At 50.0% G+C, this 25611-nt stretch overlaps 1 long non-coding RNA gene across 1 annotated transcript; it reads right to left on the reverse strand.

Moving 5' to 3' along the window:
• Positions 1–486: 486 nt before the first annotated feature.
• LOC131280350 (uncharacterized) lies at positions 487–25056 on the reverse strand. The gene is made up of 3 exons (XR_009187835.2): positions 24569–25056; positions 12230–12356; positions 487–5172 (listed from the first exon to the last, which is right to left on the reverse strand). It is a non-coding gene; the product is annotated as an uncharacterized lncRNA (long non-coding RNA).
• Positions 25057–25611: the final 555 nt, after the last annotated feature.

Raw genomic sequence — 25611 nt, forward strand, 5'->3', positions numbered from 1 at the left:
AGGGAATGACCCGAGAACCTCTGAAAAATGGGTCAGGATCTGTTTAGAAGGTGGAGAATTGATTGAACCAGCACAGAAATCTTCACGTACACATTTGCAGTTAATCGGAAAGAAAATCCACTCCCTCTTGGTCCCAGGAGGGTGATTTGCTGAGGACGTCTTGGCTGAGCAGGCACGGGCGCCCCCACCCACGTGTAGCTCTTTGCGGGGGAAAGCCAAGAAGCCAATGAGGTACAACTGAAAGTCCACCTCATGCCCGCATGCGCCCACAGGGCACTGGGCGGGGATAACGGGGAGGGGGGCGTCCAAAAGGCCTCTCCAAGAAAGTGACCTAAAGGTGGAAGCAGGGCAGGTGAGGGGTGGCAGCTGTGGATGGGGCGAGCTCCCAGGCAAGGGGGAGAGCCTGGCCCAGGCAGGTGGGTGGCAGGGCTGAGAGGAGCTGGGAGGGGGTTTGGTCTGGGCAGGATGGAAATACATATATCTCTCTTCCTGTTTTTTAAATCAATTTTATTGAAACATATTTGTAAGCAATACAATCCATCTGAAGTGAACAATCAGTGGCATCTAGTGTCACCTCTGAGTTACGCATTCATCACTGCAATCAATACTAAAGCTTCTTCATTACTCCAAAAAGAAAAAAGCCCCACCCCTTAGTAGTCACCCCTCAATCGCTCTGTCCTTCCCTAGCCACACATAACCACTATTTCCGCCTCTAAAATTTATTTGTATTTACATTTGTGTAGTTGCAGTCAAACAAACAATATGCAGTACTGTGTCTAGTTTCTTTCACTTAGACGTACTTCCTTTATTACCACTGCTAGAAGATTATTAATATATCACTATACTAGACAATCCAGAGTTTACATAGGTTGTATTTTTCCCAAATATCACCCTACCATTAACGTTTTGCAACATTAATGAACATTTGTTCTGTTTTAAAGAAAAACATTTTTGTGTTGCGCTATTAACCATACTCACTTCCTCTAAGAGGGTTCTCTACACTATAGAGTCCCACGTTTCCGTTTTCTTTCAGCACTGTTTTATAGTTTTCTGAGTACAGGTCCTTCACAGCCCTGTTTAAATTAATTCCTAGATATGTGAGTCTTTTTGTTGCTCTTGTAAATGGTAATTTTTTTCTTGATTTCCTCCTCGTGTTGTTCATTCCTGCTGTATAGAAACACTCCTGATCTTTGTGTGTTGATCTTGTACCCTGCCACTTTGCCAAACTCATTTATTAGCTCTAGGAGCTTTGTCATGGAGATTTCAGAATTTTCTAAATATAGGATCATGTTGTCTATGAATAGTGAGAGGCTTCCTTCTTCTTTTTCTATTCGGATGTCTTTATTCCTTTTTTGGCCCAACTTCCCCACCTAGAACTTTTAGCACAATGTTGACATGGGGTGACGGTGAATGCCTGTCCTGCTCCTGATCTTAGAGGGAGGCGTGCCCCTTTTCCCCATTTAGCATGATGTTGGCTCTGGTTTTTCCTATCTGCCCTCCATCATGTTGTACAATTTTACTTCTATTCCTGTCTTTCAAAGTGTTTTTATCAAGAAAGGTGGCTGGATTTTGTCAAATGCTTTTTCTGGGTCAATCGAGATGGTCATGTGGTTTTTTCCCCTACAATTTGTTACTGTGTAGTATTATGATAATTGATTTGCTTGTGTTGAACCACCCTTGCATACCAGGAAAAAAATCCACTTCATTGTGGTGTATAATTCTTTTTATATGCTTTTGGAGTTGATTTTGCAAGTATTTTTTTAAGAATTTTTGCATCTATATTCATTAGAGAGATTGGTCTATAATTTTCTATTCTTGTAACATCTTCATCTGGTTTGGTATTAGGGTGATGCTGGATGCATAAAATAAGTTGGGTAATTTTTCCTCTGCTTCAATTTTTTGGAAGAGTTTAAACAGGATTGATTTTCTTTATTAATTCAAGGGTGAGCCTAGTTTGAAATGACTATAAACAAGATAAGATAAGTCTAAGGAACTTCAGTAATTTCAGTTATTAACTTTGGCTATTCTGTGATACACTGGAAAAGTAAGAAAAAGGAAACCATATAGTGTTTCAGTAATCAAAATCATTTGTTAATTCTTTTTTTTAAAGATTTAGTTTTACTTATCCCCCCCCCTTCCATTGTCTGCTCTCTTGTGTCCATTCGCTGTGTGTTCTTCTGTGTCTGCTTGCATTCTTGGCAGCACTGGGAATCTGCGTCTCTTTTTGTTGCATCATCTTGCTGCATCAGCTCTCCGTGTGTGCGGCACCACTCCTAGGCAGGCTGCACTTTTTTTGTGTGGGGCAGCTCTCCTTGCAGGGCGCACTCCTTGCACATGGGGCTCCCCTTCCCAGGAGGTGCCCCTGCATGGGGTGGCACTCCTTGCGCGCATCAGCGCTGCACATGGGCCAGCCCACCACACAAGCCAGGAGGCCCTGCGTATCGAACCCTTGGACCTCTTATGTGGTAGATGGACACTATCTGTTGAGCCACATCCACTTCCCTGAAAGCCTTTGTAAAGAGGGCCAGGCCCTGTGCAAAGCTCCCTGCCTGGCCTGGCCTGGCCCTGGCCGCCCTGCTCAGACCCTGGTGCACCCAGAGGGCAGAGCCAAGGTCCATCTGCATCGGATGCCCAGCACAGGCTGGACTCCTTCTGGGTTAGCCTATGACTTTTTTCTTCTTGGTGGGTCTAGAGTATAAGCTGGACGGTCCTCCATGCTGCTTTCACCCAGCCATTTCTGAAAAGCAGAGCTTTCTCAAGTATCTGGGAAGAGTTGTAACACCATGGACAGAGGCCTGGGTCCTTGGACCAGAAGTTACCCAATAAAGACTGTACGGCCGACTCTACCAGGCATTTCAGCAAGACCCATTCCAAAAAACCGAATTCAGCAGAATTGCCACTGACACGTGACTATATTTCAAAGCTGATCGCACCGTCTACTGACAGATTTAGGCACGAGTTGAAAATATGTGGCCGTAAGTTTAAGTAGGAATAGTCTTCATCTGTCCAGTGACCTCCCTGGGCAGCTTGGGGCCCTTGGGGCAAAGTGTGGGGAACCAGGCGTGCCCAGAAAGCAAGCAGCCAGCACAGGGGCAGCGCACAGGTGGCAAGACCAGCTTCAGGCTCGGGCTGTGCGAGCGCGAAACTCCCTGCGCCTCAGTTTCCCTGCCTGCGAAATGGGGACAGTCCCATCTTGTAGTTACTGAGGTTCAGGGGCACTGTGTGTGTCTCCAGACCTGCCCTTCCTGGAGCCCGGGAAGCGAACATACAGAGAGGCCTGTTAAACGTTTAAGTTATGCAACCATTTCATATTTCTCTCAGCTTTAAAAAAAAGATGCTCCCTAAACGGAACTGTTTCCTCCACCCTCCCACACACACTCACAGGCTCTCACTTGCTCACCCACGTGCGCACACGCACACACGGGCACGCCCACAGCCGGGCTCGGGTGCCGTCAGCTGCTGCTCCAGCTCGCCGGCCTCTCAGGGGCAAACCCAGCCGTCGGGACGGAGGGTGAGGAAACTTGAGGGACTTCTGCCCTTTAAAATTCTTTAAAATTCCTTTTATATTTTTGACTTTTGTCTCTTTTATTAGAAAAGTGATCTGTGCCCAGTAGTGAGAGACTGGGACAGAGTTGGAGACACAGAGAGACAGGGAGACACGGAGCCTGGGGAGAGGGTTTGAGCACCTCCCTCCTCTCCAAACCCCTCCCCTTGGAAGCAATTCTGCATGTTTATGTACTTCTTCCCAACTGTGGTCGGCCTAAGGTCCCCCAAATCCCCAGACCCTCCGAATGCTACCTCCACGGCAAAGCAGATTTGGCAGCAGTGATCCCGTTAAGGATCTTGAGACGGGGAGGGTCTCCTCGAAGCCTGGGTGGGCCCTAAATGCAACCGCCAGGGCCCTTGCAGGTCAGAGTCCAAGAAGAAGGCCGTGTGCTGACCGGGCGGAGACTGGGGTGGCGTGCTCTGCAGGTGGAGGAAGGGGCCATAAACCCAGGAATGCAGGCAGCCCCGGAAGCAGAAAAGGCCAGGAAACAGATCCTCCCCTCCAGCTCCAGAGGCGCCAGGGCTGCCGCCACCATGGCTTTAGCCCAGGGAAGCAGGCTTAGGATATTGACCTTCAGAACTGCAGAGAACAACTTTATCTTGTTTTAAAGTCACTAGGTCTGTGAGTCAGCCAAAGGGGTGCTGATAGAAAATACCAGAAATCTGGTTTTTATAAAGGGTGTGCATTTGCAGTAGAAGCTTACAGTCACTAGGCCATAAAGCATATTACTTCCCTCACCAAAGTCTTTTTCCACGTGTTGGAGCAAGGTGGCTGCCGACGTCTGCGAAGGCTCAGTCTTCCTGGGTGCCTCTCTTCCCAGCCTTGCTTCTCTCTGGGCTCAGCTGCTCGCTCTCTCCACAAGGCCAGCTCTTGGCTCACCTCTCTTCCCAGGGCCTCTGCTGTGTTTAATTGCACCTTCCTCACATATGTGCTTCTCTGTGCGTTTACTTTCCAGGCTCCAGGATCAAAACGCCCACCTCCCTTCTCTGTGGTGCGGTTTCTCTGTGAGTCCTTGCCCGCCACGGCAGTGGGGACTCACCGTCCTATTGACGTGGCCCAATCAAAGCCTCAATCATTATTTAATCAAGTAAAAGTGAAACCTCTGAGTCTAATAAAATCTAATGTGTCCAGAGGAAAAGACAAGTTCACAAACAGAATCCATATCTATTTTTGGAATTCATCAATAATATCAAACTGCTACATTAGGTTTGTGAGAATTCATTACAGCAGCAATAGGAAATTAATATGCCAACATTATGCATATTATATTTTATTTATATTACATTATATTTTATATTATATTATTTTTCCTCGCTCTCTTCCTTCCCCCCTCTGTCTCTCTTGCTTTCTAGCCAAATGGTATCCTACAAAGTAGATTGCTTTGTGCAGTAGTTTTGATCATGTACTCCGGCGGGGGGTGGGAGGGGGGAAATCAGCATGTTCTCACTCTTGGTTATCCCCTGGGTGTGGCCCCACTGTAAATAGGACCCTGTGAAGATGCTATCATTAGTTACGATGTGGCCCACCTGAATGAGGTTCGGCCTTAATCCTTTTCCTAGAGGCTTTGTGTAGAGAATGTATAGAATGCCACATGGAGGAACAAGAAGGCAAAAGTCAGCTGGAACCTGGAAGAGATAGAAGACATTACCATGTGACTGAAAAGCCAAGGAACCAAAGATTGTTAACCCACAAGAAGGCTAACCCTAGGAGGAAGTCAACCTTCCAGCCTCTGAAATGGTGAGCCAATAAATTCCTGTTGTTAAACCAACCCTTTGCATGGTATTTGTTTTAGCAGTTGGGAAACTAAGACACATTGTATCTTATTTTCATTCTTTTCAAAAGGGTATCACAGTATCCCTTTATGTGGATGAAATATTGTATTTAATCTAATTTCAACAAATGTATATTTTGTCTCTTTGCACGTTCACTATTAGAAACTACGTTGTGATGCATATTGTATTAGTCAGACAAAGGAGCGCTGATGCAAAATACCAGAAATCTGTTGGCTTTTATAAAGAGTATTTATTTGGGACAGAAGCTTACAGTTACAAGGCCCTAAAGAGTCCAACTTAGGGCACCATAAGAGGTACTTTCTCACCCAAGTCAGTTGCCACATGTTGAAGCAAGATGGTGGGTGTCTCTGCCTGGTCTCTCCTTCCTTCTTCCTCTTAAGGCTCTGTGGCCCAGCTTCTTCCGATCTCAGCGTAGCTTGGCAGAGGGCTCATCTCTCTTCCCAGGGCTGCAAGATCAAGGTTCTCTCCTCTGGCACCTATGGAGCTCATTTTCTTTTTCATTTATTGTCTTCTGTGAGTCTTCTTGAGTGAATGCCCATTTATATATCCCACCAAGGGGTGGGCTCTTAACCTGAGTTATACCGTACTGATGTGGTCAAATCAGAGCGCTAATCTTAACATAATTTAATCAGAGACACCTCAGCTGAATCTAATACAAAGTATATCACTCCTAGAGGAGTTTACAAACATAATCTCTCTTTTCAGAATTGATAAAGAATGTCAAGCTACCACACATATCCATATCCCTTTGGCCACTTGTGGCTTGTGTTTCTGTAAGGGAGATTCTTGGTGGTGGAATGATACTGACGTCAGACAGACGTAGCTGAACGCTCCTCCCCACGCCACTCACTACCGTGAATGGGCGATGACTTCCCCCACCTTTGTGAATAAGGGACAGCATCCTCCTTTGTCCCGTCTTTCTACTGGAAATGCTTATCCCTTTCTTTCATTGATTTTATATAGATCTTTACATAGTAAGTACATTACATCTATGTCAGATACATTGCAAATATTTTGTTTGTTTTTGTCTTTTAACATTTTCATAGTATCTTTTACCAAGAAAAGATGTTCAGTTTTTATGTCTTAGAAGTAGGAAAGATCTTTTTTTTGGGGGTGTTTCATTTATTTTTTATTTTTTTCCTTCTTTATTTTCTTTTAAATGTTACTTTAAAAAAATATGAGGTCCCCATATACCCCCCACCCCACTCACCCCACCCCTCCCACATCAACAACCTCTTCCATCATTGCGGCCCATCCATTGCATTTGGTGAATACATTCTAGAGCACCACTGCACCAGATGGACAGTGGTCCACATTGTAGTCCACACTCTCCCCCAATCTGTCCAGTAGGCCATGACAGAACACACAACATCCAGCATCCATCCCTGCAGCACCACCCAGGACAACTCCACATCCTGAAAATGCCCCCACATCACATCTCTTCTTCCCTCTCCCTACCCTCAGCAGCCACCATGGCCGCCCTCTCCACATCACTACTACAGTTTCTTCCCTTACTAATCACAACAGTTCCCCAGCAGAACACCAGTAAGTCCACTGTAATCCATACCCTATTCCTCCATCCTGTGGACCCTGGGATGGTTATGTCTAGTCTCCCTCTACATCAAGAGAGGGCTTAGTTGGCCCTACTTTGGAGTTTGTGTTCCTGAGTGTGATGGAGTTGGACTCAGATGTGACCTTCCTACACATGCCTCTTCTGTTACTTTTACCAGTACCATTGTTGGCGCAGGGGCTGGTGTATACTCAGGAGATCTGAGTCTGAGCTGTCCATGGGACAGCCAGGTCCTGGGCCTCAGCGGACTTGCGGCTCCTACCCTCTGGTTTGTTGGGCTTACCCTAGACAGATAGCAGGGAGGTGAAGAGGGTCAACCACCACACCAGGGAGCCAAGAGTGCCTACAGCTGCAAGCAGGATTGCATCCATCATCCATGTGGAAAGATCTTTTTAAATACAATGTCAAATCTAGAAGTCAAAAAGAAAAAGACTGCCTAGTAAATACTCTCCTATACTTACTTCTAAATATTTATAGTTTCATTTAAAGAATCTCTTAATGAATAATACATCAGGCCTTTCTTGTGGGTGGCAAGAAGTAAGGATTTAACCATTTTTTTCCTTTTAAACCAGCCAATACTGTATCCGTTTCTCAAGTATTGGAAATATCACCTCTTTGCATATATCAGATGCCGCATCTACAGAGGTTTCTGTTGGCACTCCCTATTTTACTTATTTATTAGGTATTGATTTCTGTATCTGCAAAGCCATTTTTGATGCCTGGAAGCATGATTTTCCCCTAATTCTTTTCATTTTTAAAACTTTTCTCATATGTTTTCTTATGCTTTTACATCATTTACAATTTATTCTACTTTAATTTTCAGTCAAGGAAAGTGGCTAAAACAGCCAATATACAATAACACACTTTGCTAATGCACAGCAAACACTTCACTCTTCAGATGACAGGAGTGAGTGAGAGGAAGACGTGCTCCTCCTGGCTACGACTCAAAGCAAAAGCAGGAGCCCAAGAATGAGAAAGTTATAAAAAGGATAGTGGGGAGCACCACACTGTTGAAATATAAATAAAAATTTACTTTCAAAAGAGAAGGCTGTGAATGTAAAAACTAAATGGGTGAAATTAAATGGGTGGCTATAAGTTGCCAAATTACATAAAAAATGTGGAGACATGGGTAGGAAGAGATAGAATTAAAAGAAGAAAAACGTGTGTAAAGTCCTTGCTTCAAATGAATGGTGTGTATATGCACATGCTGAAGTGCAGGTGTACATGGGGGGGCAGGGGTGAGAGGGAGCCGGAGGTGCAAATCTGAAAACAACATTTAAACCTTGACTCTGGAAATCAGGGAAGATTAACTCAGAAACTTATATTAAAAACCATCAATATAACTATTTTCAGAATTAAAAGCAAGGGTAAATGACTTCAAATGACTAGACACTATAAAGCATACTTTCCACCTCAGAAAATAAACTTTTTTAAAGGAGGGAAAAAGCTACCAGGAAATAGAAAACAAACCCAAAGAATAAGATGATAGAAGTATGTAAAAAATTATTAGTTGGAACAAAAAACATAAATGATATTGTAGCAGTTTCATATAATTTATGACTTCCAAAAAATATGCATTGATTATGTTTGTAAACCGGTCTGTTCCTCTGGGTGTGATACCCTTTAATTGCATTAAATTCAAAGGTTTTACATTTCCTTGATTAAATCAAGATTAGGGCTTTGATTCCACCACATCAGTAGGGCATGACTCAGGCTGAGTCCTCGCCCCCTTGGTGGGCTATATAAATGGACACTCACTCTAGAAGACACACAGAAGAAGATATGGAAGAGGAAAGAACTTGGCTATTTTGGTCCTGCCATGTGTCAGAAAAGAGAAGGCTCAAACAGCTAAAGCCCTGGGAAGAGAGATGAGCCCTCTGCCAGCCTACAGCTGAGATGGGTAGAAGCTGCACCCACGGAGCCTTAAGAGGAAGAGGAAGGAACGACCAGGCAGAGATCGCCCGCCATCTTGCTTCAACACCTGGCAGCTGACTGGTGAGAGAGCAGCCTTGAGTTGGACTCTTTAGGGCCCTGTAACTGTAAGCTTCTACCCCAAATAAACACCCTTTATAAAAGCCAACAGAGCTCTGGTATTTGCATCTGCACTCCTTTGGATGACTAACACCGATATAAGACACCATGCTGTGAGAGACACCTTTCTGAATGATAATTAAAACAAATACAAGTACGTGCTATCTGCAAGAGCCATGCCTACAAAAGGCTTTTACCAGCAGGTTGAAAGTTGAAAGAAGATTTCTGGAACAAAAGGAATCCACCCTTGTTCTAATTCAAGTTTGCCTTGACTGTTGTAGCACTTTACATTTCCATTTAAAGTTTAGAATCACTTTGCCGATTTTTCCACAAATAATCCTCCTGGGATTTTACTTGGGATTGGGTTTAACCTGTAGATCGGTTTGAAAAATTGAAAACCTCACAATTCCAGGTTTTCCAGGCTATAGAGGAGGCACGTCCCTCATTTTACATAGGAGTTCTTTAACTTCCCTCAAGAATGCTTTATAGTCTGCTATAGCTATTTCAAGATATTTGATTTTTATGCTATCATAAATGGTACATTTAACATTTTTTTTTTTTAAGATTTATGTATTTATTTAATTCCCCCCCCCCCCCCCCCGGTTGTCTGTTCTTGGTGTCTATTTGCTGCGTCTTGTTTCTTTGTCCGCTTCTGTTGTCATCAGCAGCACGGGAAGTGTGGGCGGCGCCATTCCTGGGCAGGCTGCACTTTCTTTTCACGCTGGGCGGCTTTCCTCACAGGTGCACTCCTTGCGCGTGGGGCTCCCCTACGTGGGGACACCCCTGCGTGGCACGGCACTCCTTGCGCGCATCAGCACTGCGCATGGCCAGCTCCACACGGGTCAAGGAGGCCTGGGGTTTGAACCGCGGACCTCCCATATGGTAGACGGACGCCCTAACCACTGCGCCAAGTCCGTTTCCCTTAAATTTTTTCACATTCTACTTTACTGTTTGTATTTAGCAATATAATTGACCCTTTGTATATTGATGTTTTAAATCCAATAACCTCGATAAATCTGCCTATTAATTCAAATAATTTCTAGATTACTTTGGATTATTTATGTACAATCATGTTGTCTGCAAATGGTTTTCATTTCTTCATAATTTTCTAATTATTTTGCCTTCTGTTCTCTTCTCTAGACTTTTCACACTGGCCAAGACCCCCAGGACAATGGCAAACAGACGAGTGAGAGTGAGCGTCCCTGGCGCCCCTGCTGTGCCCACCTGCCTTCCTGCCTGCGGGTCCTGCTGAGCCGCAGGTCCCCAGGCCAAGGCCAGGCGCTTAGCTGTGGACCTGCCTTGTCGTCAGCTACCCCCAGGCAACAGCCCCCTGGAAGTGGAGGCTTTGCCAAGCCCTCCCCTTGGGCTCTAGCTCTGTAGAATCACCTCAGCCGCCAGAGGAGCCAGCTCCCACCTGCCCACTGGACAGACAGGTGAGCTGCTGCTTGGTCCTTCCCCTCCCTTCCCAGACCTTGGCTCTTCCCACTCCTCTAGCCCCACCCACTCCCTAGCTCCACCCACTCCCTAGCTCCACCCCACTCCCTAGCTCCACCCACTCCCTAGCTCCACCTACTCCCCTAGCTCCACTCACTTCCTAGCTCCACCCACTCCCTAGCTCCACCCACTCCCTAGCTCCACCCCACTCCCTAGCTCCACCCACTCCCTAGCTCCACCCACTCCCTAGCCCCACCCACTCCCTAGCTCCACCCACTCCCTAGCTCCACCCACTCCCTAGCTCCACCCACTCCCTAGCTCCACCCCACTCCCCTAGCTCCACCCACTACCAGTCCCTCCCATTCGCTTGGCGCTTTCTACTCCCTAGCACCTCCCTCTCTCTAGCCCCAACTCTCCTAGCTCCTCCCTCTCCCCTGAACTCCACCCTAATTCCTGGAATAAATCCCTAATTCCCCAACTACTAGCAGTGGCTCTGTTTCCCTGATTGATAGACAAGGCAAAGAGAATTGAACAGAGCACAGAAGGTCATTTTCTATTGTGAAATCACACAGTTCATGAATATGATAATTGTAATGAACCTTCAGTTAACAAGCAAGAGTGCTTCAAAACAAAAGGCCAAAAAAACCTCTTTAGAAATACAAAGAAACATAATTTTATGTTATAATAAACTTTGATCTTTGATGAAATGGATGTTTTTTCCCTAGAAGGATGCAAACAATCCAAAATGATAAGAATGGAAAACCAAGAAAAAGTTCTTGAAATATAAAAACTGGTCAAAAATTCTATCTGCAATAAGTAGCCAGGTTGCAGATAATTTACAGATCACTCTCAGGAAATCTTTGAAGAACAAATGCCACTATTTAAACTGCATAAGAATCTCACTTATAGTTACATATGTAAGTCTTTCAATGAAATATTAATGTATATTGTCTGGTAGTCTATTAAATAATAATCCATCATGTCTAAGTAGTTTATTGTTGGAATCTGAGGGTGACTTGCCATAAAGGAAGCTGTTCTATAATCCTCAAATAAATAAATATGGCAAGGGAGAAAAACTATGATTGTTTTGATAAACATTAGAAAGGTATTTGATATTATGTATTTCCAAATTTAAAAAAATAAAATCTTCTAGATCTAGGAATACAATCCCATTTTCTTAATAATCTAATAAATTATTGGAAACCAACAATTAAAGTATATTTAAAATTAAAAATATGGGCACTCCCATTAAAATCAAGAAGAGAAAACGCTTACTATCCTTGATTTGAAAATTTTAAACAATGAAATAAGAAAACTCTGAACCTGCACATGGTAGAGTGGGAGATAATTATTTGTATTTACAGGCGATTTGATTAAAAAGCACAAGGAAAGCAACTGAAAAACTAACTAATGGCAAACTCTAATTGGGTGGTTGGTTACCCACGCAATATACAGAAAGCAATGTCTTCCCAGCATAGCAGCAAGATCATCTCAAACAAAATAAAACAAAAATATAAAACATTAGCAATAGGGATGTGGCTCGAGCGATAGGGCTTCCACCTACCATACGGGAGGGCCTGGGTTCGATCTCAGGAGCCTCCTGGTAAAAACAAAGAAAAAAGAGAAAGCATGCCTGTGCGGTGAGCCAGCGCCCGCGTGGGAGCCGAGTGCCTGTGCGGCAAGCTAAGGACCCGTGTGGGAGCCCAGTGCCTGCACGGCGAGCCAAGTGCCCGTGCACTGAGCCAAGCGCCCTTGCAAGTGCCCACGCAGCACGCTGAGTGCCCTTGTGGTGAGCCGAGTGTCTGCACAGTGAGCCAGTGCCCACACAAGGGAGTCACACAACAAGATAATTACTCAACAAAAAGAGAGATGAAGGGGAGAGTCAAGGTGAAGCACAGCAGAGACCAGGAACTGAGGTGGCACAGGTGACAGGGAGCCTCTCTCCACATCAGAGGCCCCCAGGATCAAATCCCAGCAGATCCTAAGGAGGAAAAAGAGAAGAGAAGACAAAAAGAGAAACAGATACAGAAGATCACACAGTGAATGGACACAGGCAGTAAAAATAGCAGGGCGGCAGGAGGGGGAAGGAGGGGGGGATCATTGGCAATGAACTTAAAAATAATGATGTACAGAATAAATGTGAAGTAATTAACATTTTACTTTGAGAAATAAATTTTTTAAATAAATTCCTGGATAGGAAGAGATGTTAATTCATATATATATATTTAATAACATTTAGTAGAATTAATTTATAAAATTTAAACAATTAACATAATTTGATACATTTAAATTCATGGAACCCTATTGGAGTTTTGATTTTGAATTTGAAAAAAATTTTCTTTTATCAGGAAAAATGCACTTGCTGGAATAATCAAGATATTTTTGTTGTTGTTGTAAAATAACACTCAATTTGGGGAGACGAGTGCTCATCTTACCAGACATCAAATGTACCAGTTTGAAATACAATAATTAAAACTGTATTTTTCTATTCGAGCAGTGAACTGACAAATCAATGGAACACAATGGAAACTTTAGAAACAAACTCACGTGTTTATAACAACTTCAAATGCCATAATCTCAATAACTGGAGAAATAATATATTGAAGTGCATTACTAATTATTTGGCAAAAACAAATTAGATTTCCTATCTCACATTTTACACAAAAGTAAATTTGAAATGCATGAAGATTTTAAATATAAAATATAAATGTGAATGATGGAAATTAATATCTGCATTTGCTTGGGTGGAGAAATTCTAAGCATGATTCACAGCCAGAAAAATGAGTCACTTTTCCCCTCACTTAGATCATTATTCTTAAAATAATATACCAACCCATTAAGCCATTATTTTATGTTTCAGGATCTATCAGTTGTAAACAGTATACACATTTTGCCCTCAAGTTATTCTTTTTTGCAAAAACATAAAAAATTTAGAAGATATTTTTGTAGCATTTAGTTTTAAATTGGTCATAAATATAATTTTTTTTCTCCCATGAATTTATCAGTCACAGTTTAGACATCCAGAGACACTGGGTTCTAAGCAGTTGCGATTTGAATTTAAACTTGTCTAGGTTTTAAAAACGTCAGCTAGCAGCCGACTAACAACGTGCTAGTGTTGGCAATAATCGTTCACAGCTATTTTAGAAATTTGAATTCTGGAGATGCCTTTCCCTCACCAACATGTTCGCTTCAGGCATTTTCCAGATCAGATGCTTTTGGAACAGAGCTTTCTGGCTCCCCCCTGAAGGAATTTCAGCAGCACCCCATGATTTTATTATTCAGGCTTGAAATCGATTCATTTGTCTGCTTCAGCCTTCATTCACTAATAACTTAAGGAGAGCATTTATGCATACTTTTCCCGTGGCACTTTAAATTTCACAAACTCCTCTTCATAAACGCGTGGTAAAAGAAAAAGAGGAAAGTCTGCGCATCTCCCTCCACTAGCCGTGTGCCTTGCAGAAACCCCGTGCTCTGATGTCTGTCTCTAAAATATGCTGAGCAGACTGTGCTGACAAGAGGCAGCCTCTCCAGAGAAACACGTAGCTGGATCATTCTCCATAACTGGGTGATAAAATGTAGCTTTCCAGTTGAAAAGCACACGTTTCCTTCCAGACGGAATGGAAGGGCATTTTAGGACGATTATGTGATTGAGCTGAAGATGAAACAAAGTAAACTGGAATGTATTTCCTTTAAGGGGCATTTTCCTTGGAAATGATCATCCCACACGTAATGATTGCCTGTGGCTCGTAAATCCTGCTTTCCCAGTCTTGGGATTGTCACTGAATAACCGCTTGCGTCTTCAACCCTGCATAAAAGAAAGTGTGTCTCTGCCTTCCAGGCCCTTCTCTCCCTGAATGCGTCTGGCTAGGAGCCTGGCACCTGGGCTAAGTGGAGAAACTTGAAAGATTTACAGATTTAAAACTTTCCTTGACCTCGCAGCTATTTTCTGTTGTGGGCCATTTGGAGTGAATGGTGTCTCTCCTTTTATTTTGGGAACTGGTGTGTTTTTTTTAAAGTAAGACCTGCACCCAGCGCTGTAAGGAAGGTTTTCTCCCTTTGGTTCTAGCAGGCAGCCGGCTCTCCTGCGCCGAGGCCAGGCCTGTCGGCTCACCCCCGAGGTGTCAGGCCAGGCCCCTGCCTCCAGGCGCCGGAGCTGAGCGCAGAGGGCCAAGCTCAGGGGCCAGGCCCCAGCTGTGGAGGCGGCGGGGGAGGCCAAGGCCACCGATGCAGGCTGCGGGGAAAGGGCTGAGGAGCTGCGGCCTCTTTCCCTGGGCAGAGCGAGCCCAGGGCCCGGCTTGGGCAGGTCGGGGAGGAGAGGGAACGAAGGCCGGGCTGGAGAGGCAGGTGCCAGTTCTTCCCTTCAGTCCACCGGCCTGGCCCGGACTGCGCCCGGGGCCAGGCTGAGCTCGGCTTGGGGGGCGGGCGTGGCCTCCCCGACCCTGTCCCCTGCAGGGGCAGCGTAGTCGGGGACAGATGGAAGTGAAGGAAAAGACCAAGGGACGGCCAGGCCGGGCCCGTGGGGCTCGCGGGCAGCCTTCTCGGCAGAGGGGACAGCGCCGGGGGTGGAAGCGGACGGGGTCAGGGGAAGCCGGGGCTGGCAGAGCCCGACCCGACGAGAGCCCCTCAGTCGAAGCCGGGGGGCCAGCGGGGGAACCCCGACCACAGCGACCAACGTGGGCGCACGTGGCCGAGGCCACTCGTGCCACGGCGCAGCTTCTACGGAGGAAGGAGAGCGGCCTCTGGGAGCCGCCCACGGCCTAGCCGTGCACACTGCCGGCCACGCGGCCATCTCAAGACTTCACACGGACCCTGGAGGCTTTGCCTGCGCGCCCCCGCGTGGGCGTCACCCGAGCCGGAGCTCCCCAAATGCGGCGCTGTCCACCCCCGCAGTGCCGGCGCCCACCTGGCGCCGGCATCTCCAGCTAGATGTGCAGAATCACTGAATAACAGCACACGGGGTCCCTCTAAGAGCCGGGAGAGGGGCTGCCCTGAAGACAAAGCACAATCCAGGCCGTTTTGAAATAGCCCTTTACACGTTTCCAGACAGCTTGGGGTCAGAACATCCACCGGTTGCATTGAAAACAATTTTATGATCTATAAAACGGACCTGTAAATGGGTGTTTTTAAAACTAGCCAAGCAGAGGCTTCCATTTGTTGGACCAGTGGCTAAACGACCCATCGGACCACAGAGGTCACTCGCACTGGCAGATTGGAACAGAGTGTCCTGGCGCGGGCACTCCCGGAGGGTCTCCTTTGCCAACAGGGGCGGTGGGAGATGAGGTGGGCGTTTCCAGTTAGTCCCCTTTATTTCGGTTCTCCCAGGGGGCTTGCAGGGCTCTGTGCAAGGGGCCGGCCGTGTGGCTTGCTTTGGCCAGCGGAGGGCGATTTGACAGACCCTGCCCGGGGAGGAGAAGGTAAGAGACGTTTCTGCTGGGCCATGTCTCTGTCTTCCTGGGCCCTGTGCCTGAGATGGAGCTGCCTCTGCACCCAAGTTCCCGCATGGAACAGACGCGTGGGTGGCGCCAGGGAGAAGAGCTGCCGCTGGTGACCTTCCTGTAAACCACTGAGATTTGGGGCTATTTGTTACTGCAGCATGAATGAGCAAAAACTAACTACTAAAGGGCTTTATGTTTAAGCGGCTTAAACAACACAGTGTAGGCCAGGTACAGCCTGGGTCAAACATGCCGCTCACCACATGCGCGCACACACACCCACCCAGAAGGCCAGCCTGCCCCTGTGGTCCTGGGGAGAGGCCCATCATTATCGTCATCACCCTCAAGGCACCGGCCTCCTGCCAGGCCTGTAGGAGAGAAGCAAGTGTGCCCTGAGAGCCTCCCAGGCAGGATCAGGCCTCTTCCAGCCCTTTCGTAGGGAAATTTGTTTACCCAGCCCGCAAGAAGAGCAAATCTCGAGGACAACTTTAAACCCGAGTCCAGGTCAAGACCTGAGACCCTCAGGGCAGCCTCAAGGCAGAGCCACATCAGAGCTGTCCACGGCACTGGCAGCCAGACCGAAACTCTGATTCGAGGAAATGGATGGATGACCGCAGTGAGTAACACTCTTGCCTATAGATTTTTCTTAAACATTGGGTACCTGTTCTCATTTCCTTGCTGATAGTGAGTGCTGGCCAACAGCAGGAGTGAGTAAAATAAGCACGAATGGAGAAACCCAGGGGCAGGCGAGGATGTTCACGGGGATCTCTGCTCCTGGTCGTGATACACTACGGCATCGATAGAACACGTCTGTATGTTCTGATGGTAGAATTGCTTCCTGTTCATTTGATAGGCTTAAAAATTTCATTATGTCTTGGCGGGCCCTGAACTTGGAATTCCATAAAAATGGCCATTGCTTCCAGGTGCTCTAAGCTGTGAAGGTTAGAGTGACTCACCTGGCGTGCTATCTGAAAGCGAGCTGCTGTTGTTTTTAACTTGGGGCTTTCTAGTATGACAAAGGGTTTAATGGCGAGTGAAAAATATATAATTTATTAAACAACTGGCTCAAGTACAATCATCTACACAAGACCTGATGTGTTTCTGCGTCTTCCTCCAGAAAACTGCCGCCATCTTTGGCCAGGGCAGCCAAGAGGAAGGCCTGTGCCCTGGTGCTCTCGACTCCTGGGTGGGGGTCCAGGGCTGTCCCTCGGGCCCCATCCCCCCTTACAGGTCACCACTGGAGGACCCACAGGAGCCTCTGGCCGTGGTCTGCAGTGGCTCACACCACACTTTCGGAGCTCCAGCTGCTGTGAAGATGGCAGCCACGTGGCACTTCCAGGAGTTAGGACCTTTTTGACTCTTTGTGAGATACCTGTCCAGCTGCCTTCCTCCTGGGCGTGGCTCCCCAGGCTGAGGCCACTGCCATCCCCTGGGGATGGCGGGGTGGGGGGGGCGTGCTTCTGGTGGGAGGAGTCCTTGGTGCCTTCTGCCCCTGGAGCCTTGCTATCAACTCCACCCGTCCCCTCTAGGATGGCAGCCCGCCCGTCAGCTGCCGTGGCTCAGTGTGGGTGTGATACTGGCCTGCTCTGCTGCATTCCTGTGGTGCCCAGGCTTGGAGCAGCCCTTTCACAAGGCTGGCCCTCAACTAACATTTGTGGGAGGGAAGAAGGGAGAGAAAAAAGAAGGGAGAGGGGAAGAAGGGAGGGAAGGAGGGAAAGAAGGAAAGGAGGAAGAGGGAGAGAGGGAAGGAGGGCGGGGGAAGAAGAGGTCATGTTCACGGATGCTGATGCCCGACCTTCAAGATCCTCCTCCGCCCCCCAGTCTCTACCCCCTGTGCCAGCTGCCGAGGTCTCTTGCGGCGAGCTGCCGCGCTGTCCCAGCCGGGTTCCTCCCCGAGGCGGACGCATCTCCCAGGGGACGCCTCCACCCTTCTTCTCCCTCGATGACAGCCCCCATCTGTGGGGGCTCCTGGGTTCAGGAAGCTGCCCTTGGGTCTGGTTGTTAAATGTCGTTCATAGAAGCTGACAGCTCCAGGCAACGATTAAGCAATTATTGGAGATAGGGGTGCCTCCAGCCCATCCCCACCCCCAGTAAACCCCCCATCTGAACATGAGAACAAAACAGGCACCCAGAGGCTTCTGCAGGGCATGGAGAACTGGAGGAGGAAGGGAGACACAATTCACGAGGGCTGGGGAGTGGGAGAGCTATGCGCTTCCATTCACTGGAAAGCTGGAAAGGGGGGTGCAAGCACCACCAACAGCACCTTCCCCCCAACTACGAGAGAGAGAAGCAAGTTGGAGACTAGAAGAAAATCCCAGCTTCTTTCGTGTCACACAGAGGAGTGCTCGGTGCCAGTGGCTCTTGGAAGCTGTCACAGGGGTGCTGATGCAAAATACCAGGAAGTGGTTGGTTTTCATAAAGGGTATTTATTTGGGGTAGGAGATAACAGATACCAGGCCATAAAGCATAAGTTACTTCCCTCACCAAAGTCTATTTTCACATATTGGAGCAAGATGGCTGCCGACGTCTGCGAGGGCTCAGGCTTCCTGGGTTCCTCTGGGCTCAGCTCCTCTGTTTTCTCCACAAGGTCAGCTGTAGACTATCAGGTGAACAGCTCTGTCTCTCTCCCTGGGGCTCCAGCTTCAGGATCAAACTCCGACATCAAAATCTCCAACTCTGTCCTTTGTCATGCCTTTTATCTGTGAGGCCCCACCCACCAAGGGGCAGGGACTCAATGCCCTAATGACGTGGCCCAATCAAAGCCCTAATCATCACTCAATCAGGCCCAGGTACAGACCAGGTTACAAACATAATCCAGTATCTATTTTTGGAATTCATAACCATATCAAACTACTACGCTCCCCTCAATCTCGTCCCTCACAAGTCCAACCGCTAAGGTGGACGGAGCTTCTCAAGCACAGGTGGGACCACCGCCCTCAGCTGATGGCTTTGCAGGGACCCTCTGTGGGTTCACCCACCCTGGCTCGCAGCACCGGCCCTCTAGCAGATCCCTCTGCCCCCTGCTGCCACCCCAGGCGGGGGATACAGCAAGCTCCGGGCCCTGCCCCCTGCCAGGGCCGCCCCCTGCCCCTCTGAGGTCAGTTCTGGCCGTGCTCCTTCGGCCTCCCTGTGCCGCCATGAGCCGTGCAGATGCCGCACCTCGCCGCCTCTCCTCTGTTGAGCGCGCCACTGGGACAGGGAGCTTGCCAGTCGCCTGGGTGGGCCAGGCATGACAGGGACACAGAGGCTGTCCCCCCCCCGGGTGACAATCCAAATGTCCCCAGGCCTGGCCAGCTGCCTCCTGGAAGACACGTCCACCCTGGGCTGAGAGCCCACGCCCTTGGGACGGGCAGTAGCCCTGACATGCCTGGGGCCGCCTTATCTTGGGTAGGTTACCCAGGTCTAGGACTGGTCTGAACCGTGCACCTGCTCAGAAACAGACTCAGATGAGCCAAACTCAGAGTAGATGGAGGGTGGCAGACGCGGAGCCTGCACCTGCTCACTGCCTTTTTTAGGAGGCTCTGGGGATTGAACTCGAGATCCGCACACGGGAAGCAGGCGCTCAGCCACTGGGCTACACCTGCGCCCGCCTCCTGACTGCTCACGTCTTCAGAGATCCTGCTTCCAAGCAAGGTCCCATCATGGCACCGGGGGCGAGGACGTGGAGACGGCTTTTGGGGGGGACACAGTTTAGCCCCCAGCCCCACGCCTCCCCCTCGCCTTCTGGCCTGCTGGCTGGGGCTGAGGCCGCGGTTAGCAATTGGGATGCCACCAACAGGACAGATGGGCCGGGGGCGGGGGTCAGTGCCAACCCGCCGGGCCACGATGCTATGGCTGTGCCGACGACTTCTTGTGCTGGGCGTGGAAGAGCTGTTTCAGCTGTCCGTGGAGCGACTACTGGAAGGAACCGCTCCGAGTGGCTCCACTGAGAAGGGAGCCAAGGCCACCTGAGAACACACCTGGGTGGTGATCTCCGGCCTTCCTTGAGCGGGTGGGGAGTGAGGAGCCAACCGGAAGGCCGCTTTGGAAGCCCACCCTGCCAGGTCCGGCTGGAGCCTTCCGGGTGTCCTCTCCTACCGCAGAGGCCGCGCCTGGAGGGCTCTGTGTGTCTGCCAGGTCAGGGAGGTACTTCCTGGACAGGGGGAGTTAGGGCATCACTGGGGGGCTCCCCGTAACGGCTCCTTCCCCAGGCGCAACCCAATGAGGAGCTTCCAGGAGACAGTCTGGTTAACGGGCTGGGTTTGCTGAGACCCCCGCTTTAGGCACCCTTCCTGGGCTTGAGTGGTCTGTATTGTTTTGGGAAGGCTCAGATTTGGCCCTCAACACTCTATACTCAGAGCACATTATGGCGTGAAAGAACTGAATCTGCACAGTTAAGAGGGAGCCTGATGCCACGAAAGCCACTGCATTATTATTTTGCCATTGACCAATTCTCAGGACCTCTTAGGGCCTTGGTCTCATCCTCTGGAAAGGAGTCAGGCCTGATGAGCTGCAGGTCCTTTTGGTGTCTCCTGTTACATGGGGAGGGGCAGTATCAGGAGGCCTGCGCTGTGTAAAGTGATGGCTCTGTCCCAGGGAAACAACAGGCCCAAGGTTCTGGCAACGCCCGGTGAAGGCGCGTAGATCTCGGCAAGCGAGCGCCAGGCACTGCGAGGCTTCGGTCAGGGCGCCAAGAACAGACCGAACCTGGTTTCCGTCAGGGCTCTAGACCCAACAACCAAGTACAGAAGAGACAGGACAGCGGAACGTGTTAAATGCACCTTAGGGAGTTGTGACTGGCGGCATCCTGACTTTGGGAACCACGTTCTGTGATGACAGATCGGAAAAGGAAAACGATGGCAGGAGCAACCATAGACTGAAAGCTTTATAAGATGATGGAAATCAACCAACCTTCTTTGGAATCTTCGTTTGAGCAGAGAATTAAATGTCTTGTTAGACGATCTGAGACAGTCCAGCATAATCTGCTCTCCAGCATGAAGGCATTGTCACTGATACCTTGGTGTGAGGTTAGGGTTATGGTTGTGTTTAATCAAAGACCCTTCTCTTTCAGAAGTACACACTGAAATGCTTGTGGATGAACGTGGTACCTGGGATCTGCTTCAACCTAACCAGGGTAGGGGGGAGTGGGTAAGGACACGGGGGACCTGAGACTGGCCATGAGGCAACTACTGAAGCCAGGGAGTGGCTCCATGGAGCTCATGATATACTCTCTCCCCTGTTGTGAAAGTTGGAAGATGGCCATACTTAGTGACAAGTAAAAAATTCTGTATTTTACATTAAATGACACTCCCAGGATTTCCTTTAAGAGCACCTCCTGGAAAGCAGTTGTGGCTCAAGTAACAAAGCGTCTGCCTACTATATGTAGAGTGCAGGGTTTGATACCCAGTCTCCTGGCCCGTGTGGTGAGCTGGCCCATGTGCAGTGCTGCGGCACGCAAGGAGTGCTGCGCCACTCAGGGGTGTCCCCTGTGTAGGGGTGCCCCATGTGCAAGGACTGCACCCCACCAGGAGAGCTGCCCCACGTGACAAAAGTGCAGTCCACCCAGGAGTTGTGCTACACGCATGGAGAGCTGACATAGCAAGATGATGCAACAGCAACAACAAAAAAGCGACAGTTTCCCAGTGCCACACAACAAGAATGCAAGTGGACATAGAAGAACACACAGTGAATGGACACAGAGAGTAGACAACAGGGGAAAGGAGAGAAAAACAAATAAAGTGAATCTTTAAAAAAAAAAAAAAGCACCTCTTGTGCTTGCAAACCTTGAGTCTGCTTTAAAAAGGTCTTGCGTTCACCTAAGCGGGGACAGAACTCTCAGGAGAGCGAAGGAAACTTCCCTGCATGGACTCAGGGTCTCCAGCGCACACTGTGGACAGTCCAGTCTCTCTCTCCTCTTTCATCAGATTATTTGCTTTCCCAGTGACTGGTGATTAGCCCCAAGTTAAAAGCAACTCGTTGACCACTTCAGCCTGGCTTTTGTGTCTATTAACCATTTTCTGGATTTGTTGCCATATCGGGGTGCTTTCTGCAGCACGTAAGCCGGTGACTCATCCAGGAAATACCAAAACCAGGCAAGGGAGATTGTCCTGTCCAATGACGAGGGGTCTGGAGAGAGGGCCCAGCGCTGGTCGGTTGTGCTACTCGGGGACGATGGAGGCTCTCGCCCCTTGCTGTCTCTCTCCTGGCATCGAGTTGCTGCATCTTACAGGCTAAAGTGTGCCTGGGGTGAGGAGGGGTGTTTCTCCTGGACTGTCTCTTCTATTCGCCTGGAGAAATTTCCCTGGGGGGTCCCAGCAGCCTTCCACACTGACCTTGTTTAGGAGTTACGTGCTGTGCCGAACCTGGCCCTGGCAGGGAGAACGGGTGCCCCCGGGTGATGCAGGTGCCTCGGGAGCCACCCTCGGGTGCGAGGAAGGTGGTTTCCTCATGGAGAATGGGCACGCGTCGGGGCTCAGCCAGTGGGGAGGGCAGAGGGGGCAGTGGACGTGGGTGACAACCGAGTCCTGGGGTGACTGCCTAGAGGGCCACATCCCCCAAAGGGAGGCTCCAGGTTCAATAATTCTGCACGTCCTGCTTCTGGAGTGAAAGGAGGTCTCTGGCACCCAGGGTGAGCCCTGCATTTCTGCGGCGGTCAGGAGTGGCCCTGGCCCCTGACCCTGGGCGGGTGCTGCCCAGGACGCACGGTCTCCTCGCCCACGTCCTGCGGGGAGTCCACGTCTCACGCCCCTTGCGTGGCGACTGTGGCTCCTGACATGGAGAGGGGGAAGCTGTTTGCCCACCCCTCGAGCTTTGTCACCTGCTGGGGCTCACCGCATGGCGAGGCAGCCATGACACCTCCGGAGGCCTGGCGCACATCTGCTTGCTTTCTTGGGCCTGGGCCAGACACCGTGAGAACGAGGCGGGCCAGCTCATTGGCTCCTGAGAGACATGTGGCCCAGGCACCCCAGTTCCCCAGCCATCAGCCAGCCGACCGCCAGCCCCATCAGTGTGGCAGCTTTCTTTCAGGGGACATGCCAGCTGATTGTAGATATAAACGTGAACCTAGCCAAGACGAGCTGTGTCTGATTGACTAATATGCAGACGTGAGCAATGGTAAACACTGAACCCTTTAAGTCACTGCATTTGGGCTGGCTTGTTACCCAGCAAAGCTGACTGATACACACTCTGCCTTTTTCAGTTACATTACCTATTCAGCTCCTGCAAGCATCTGAAATCCTGGTTTTGGTAGAGATTTTCAAAGTTCACTGTGCCTAAGTGTTACTTAAGGAATCTACTTAAGACACAGAAGATTGCTGGGCCTTAATCCTAGTGTTTGATTCAGCTAGTCTGGGTGAGCCCCAGGTATCTGCATCTTCATCAGCGTCATCATCACACTTTGGAAACCACCTATTCATGAGAACAAATCATTAAAACCCCAGTATAATCTCTATCTCTTCCCAATATTGGGGGAGAGAGAAGTGGGTTTTGGCCAAAAGACGCATCCAGGGAAAGTTCTAGGCTCATCTGTGGAAAGTGGTAAGCAAAGAGAAGGACTCCCCTACTTAGACTTGTAGGGGCTGCGTTTTACTTTCAGTAATGTTTTACTTTCAGTAATATTTCTTGATTTACAAGAAGAAATATACTGCTTCTAATTTACAAAAAGGATTTATGATGAAATAAACAACAAAACCCCCGATGTAATTATAAGAAGTTGACTGATGGCTGATCAATCAAGGTAAGAAGCAAACCACTAAGAGAGAGCATGAGGCAGTGAGAAAAACCAAACCAAACCAAAGCTTAAAATGCTGAAAAGCCGGAAACAGCGGCAATCTGTATAAAAGCTCCTGAAGGCGAGGCCAGCGCAACTGCCTGAATTCTTTCCCATCGTGTCAGTCAGTCCCTGGGCATGCCACAATTGTTCACTGAAGACCTAAAATGCATCACACACAGTCCTTGAGCTTCCACTCGTGCAGCTTACATTTTAATGGGGAAGGGGGTCAATAAATAATAAGAGAAGATACAGTAGATGGAGATACATGCTAAGAGAAAAATAAGGCAGGGAAGGGGCATAGGGGGTGCTGGGACAGGACTGTAGACTAAATAGAGCCACTTGGAAGTCCTTGCTAAGACCTGAGAGGGATGAGCCATGTGGCTACCTGGGGATAAGCATCCCAGGCAGCAGGACAGCAGGTGCAAAGGCCCTGAGGCACGAGTGTCCCTGCTGTGCTTGGGGCTGGAGTAGGCTGAGTTAGTGCAAGCACTGGGAGGTGAGGTGGTAGGAAGGACCAGACAAAGCAGGGATTTGCAGGTCAGGGTAAGGTGTTTGGTTTTGTCCTGAGTGCCAGAGAAAGCCACTGGAAGCTTTTGAGCAGAAAAGTGATGTGACCTGACATTTTAAAAAGAGGAACGCGATGAGTGGAGAAAATGCTGAAGGAGACAAGAATGGACAGTGGGAACCAGTTAGGAGGTGCTGCTTTAAAATGAGCTAGAGACAGTGGTGGTTGGAAGGGGTAGGTGGGTAGGGGGTGGAAGGCGGTGGAAGGGCTAGCTGTAGGGTTTGGGATGTTTAAGTAGAACCCAGAGGAGGTGCCGGCTATGGGGAGAAGGGGCAGGGATGACTTCACGTATTTTGGCCAGAACCACTGTGGGCTTGTGTGTGATTTTCTGTAGTTTAAAGTAGTTGTTCTAATCTTTGGTCATAATTTCTACACTGTCTGACCCTAAATATTAATTTTTATTAAAAACACCACTTGCCCAGAGGCTTAGTAGGCAATACACTGACCTTCGCTTGTACAATGCTTGAAGCGTTGAGCGCAGTTGCGGCCGGCAGAGAGGAAGTGGAGAGCATGTAAAATGTGCCCTTAAAAAGTTCTAATCCCGTCGTGCTTAAAAAACAAAACAGAGCCGAGGCGCTGTCGGCCAAGGCAGGCAGCTTGGAAGGGCGCCGTCCAGGCTCGCGCGGCACCAGCACCGTCCGGCCCGGTTGGCCCCGACGCGGCTGCTGGGCCCTGGCGGAACGCGGGGTTAACGGGGCGGGCTGTCCAGCACGCCTCGTCCCGGGGACGCGAGCACCGCGCAGGCGGCGCGGGCGCCCGGCCGGCAGACGCCGCACCCGGGTCGGCGCTCCGGGGGGCTTCCCAGCGCGCCGAGCTCCCCGCGGGAACTCCGTCTTCCGCGCCGCCGGCGCCCATCTTAAAGGGGAGCGGCAGCGCGCGGGCGGGAGACCCCCGAGGAGGGCAGGGTGCCGGCCCGGGCGCCGGAGGGGCGCCTGCAGGGCCCGCAGCGGAGGGCCGGGCGGCTTCGGCGTCTAGCCGCGGCCCGGCCCGGGGCGGCGCCCGCGGACCCCCGCCCGCCGCGCGGCAACTCCCCCCCCCCCCGGCGGCGGCCTCGTGCCCGGCGCACGCGCAGCCAGGCCCGGAGGCGGCGGGGCAGGCCCAGGGCGCACGGGCCCCGGCCTCGGCCTGCGCGGGCGGCGGGGAGGGGCCGGCGGCCACCCGCGTCCCCGCTCCCGCCTCGGGCGGGCCCGAGCCCAAGAGGAGGAGGAGGAGGAGGAGGAGGCCGCCGCCGCCCGCCGCCGCCCGCCGCCGTGCGCAGGCGCGGTCGCCCAGGCGGCGCTGTCGCGTGAGGATTTGAAATCGGCCGCGCGTGCGCAGCGGCGCCCGGCCCGGCCAGGGGGGCCGCGCTCCCGCCGCCCGCCCCCGCCCCGCCCCGGCGCGGAGGCGGCGGCCCCCTCCTCCCTGGCCCCGCCGCCGCCGCGCGCGTCTCGCCGTCGCCGCAGGAGCCCGGGCCGCGCTCGCGCCAGCCCCGCGGGGCGTCCCCGGCGCC

The sequence above is a fragment of the Dasypus novemcinctus genome, chromosome 2 (assembly GCF_030445035.2).
Source record: "Dasypus novemcinctus isolate mDasNov1 chromosome 2, mDasNov1.1.hap2, whole genome shotgun sequence".
In the NCBI taxonomy this organism is placed as follows: Eukaryota; Metazoa; Chordata; class Mammalia; order Cingulata; family Dasypodidae; genus Dasypus; species Dasypus novemcinctus.